Source organism: Gekko japonicus, unplaced genomic scaffold (genome assembly GCF_001447785.1).
Source record: "Gekko japonicus isolate JY-2015 unplaced genomic scaffold, Gekko_japonicus_V1.1 scaffold34, whole genome shotgun sequence".
Taxonomy (NCBI): domain Eukaryota; kingdom Metazoa; phylum Chordata; class Lepidosauria; order Squamata; family Gekkonidae; genus Gekko; species Gekko japonicus.
Window position 1 is genome coordinate 1,461,900 of NW_015173673.1, and position 1,916 is coordinate 1,463,815.

Here is a 1,916-nt window from a genome sequence, read left to right on the forward strand (position 1 = left end):
GAATTTGGAAGGCAGTGACAGAGGTTTGGGTATGGATGACGGTGGCTAAGGAGATGATATCTGTTGCCCTGTCGTGGGGCAGGTAAGCCATGTATGTCTGAGAATCCAGTATTGTGCCGATGTACTGTATGCGCTGGACCGGACACAATTGGGACCTTTGCCGATTGACTAGCAGGCCGAGATTCTCCAGTAGTGCTAGAGTTTCTGTGACATTGCAGACCAGGACATTCCTGGAAGGTGCTACCAGAAGCCAATCGTCTATATATGGATACCCCGGAGACGGAGAAAAGCTGCAACCACAATCATAGTTTTTGTGAAGACCCTGGGGGCACTGGACAGGCCGAATGGAAGGGCCGTATACTGGTAATGCCGTTGACCAATCACAAAGCGTAGGTATTGGCGGTGGAAGGGATGGATAGTAAGGTGGAAATATGCATCTTGGAGGTCGAGGGTGGCCATCCAGACTTGTCTGCGAAGCAATGGCATGATCTGTTGTAGGGACACCATGCGGAAGTGGTGGTAGGTCACAAAACGATTCAGTTCCCTGAGATCTAATATGGGCCGAACGCCTCCGTCTCTCTTCGGGACTGTGAAGTATCGGGAATAAAATTCCGTCCGTTTGAGGTGTTGTGGTACGCGTTCGATGGCTCCCTTCTGCAGAAGGACGGACACCTCAAAGAGGAGAGGTGGGGAAGTGGGCATGGATACGACGACCGGAGTATTGGGGTTCTGTTTTGCCATGCCTTCTTTTTGGATGACTCTGGCCGCCTGAAGTTTGTCATCTGGGAGGTGGGTAAGAAGTTCTGAGAACAGTTCCCAGAGAGTATACTGATATCGGTTCATACAGGCCAGATAGTTAGAGGCCTTGACTCCTAATGCTCCTGTAGAGTAGAAGCGCCTGCCGAAAGCATCTAACTTCTTACCCTCCTTATCCGAAGGAGCGGAATGCATTCTTTTCGATTTGGAGGAGGATGTTATCACCATAGAGTTAGGCTGTGGGTGAGAGAAGAGGAATTCGGCATCTGACTCTTGGACTCTGTACACGTGATCCAATCTCCTTGTGGACACAGGAGCAGCCAAAGGTTTTAGCCATGGTGATTTTGCTGCCTGCAGTAGTACTGAGGACATGGGCGATGCCAAGGTGGACCAAGGTGGACGAGGTATCAAGCTGAACTATGTCGTAAACAGAATCTGTGGCCTGTGGATGTTGCTGGACAACAGAGAGACCTAAGGAGTGGGCCATTCTTTTGACTAGATCAGTGTAAGAGGTAAGGTTGTCCGATGGAGATACAGGTAAGTCCTCCGCAACATCTTGGTTGGGAGATGTATGGTCAGGAGAGGTATGAGCCTCAGAAGCCTCTGTATCTGAGTCCTCTTCCATGAAGTCTTGTTGTGGTGTGTGGACCGAAATGTCCTGTTGAGAAGGTACTGGTTTCGGTTGGACGACAGGACCGACAGGGTTTGGAGTGACCGGAGTATTGAGTGGACGACTTGGTTCCAGGGTATGGTGGGACGGATCGACTATAGGAGGATGCGACAGAGATGCTGAAGGTCTCGACTTGTGTGGGGATCTCGACCTGTGAATGGAGTGGGTCAAGTAGCGATCCCAATCAGTATAGCCCGCTGGAGTCAACCACGGCATGGACGGTGGATAAGCCCCATAGAGGTACCTCAACTGTCGTTGATCCCACGACATTGGTGGTGGGGGAGGTAGGAAGACTCTGGGGGAGCGGCTTCTGGACCGTGGACGTCTGGGAGACAAGGCAGTAGCTTGTCTGTGGGAATTGTCCCTGTAATGTCGGCTGTCGATATCGACGGATTGAGTGTGCAGACGTGAAAGTTGACGCTGCGTGTCACATGAGGTATATCGGTGCCGACGTGGATCGATGTCGGGAGCTTCCGATACCGTCGATGTC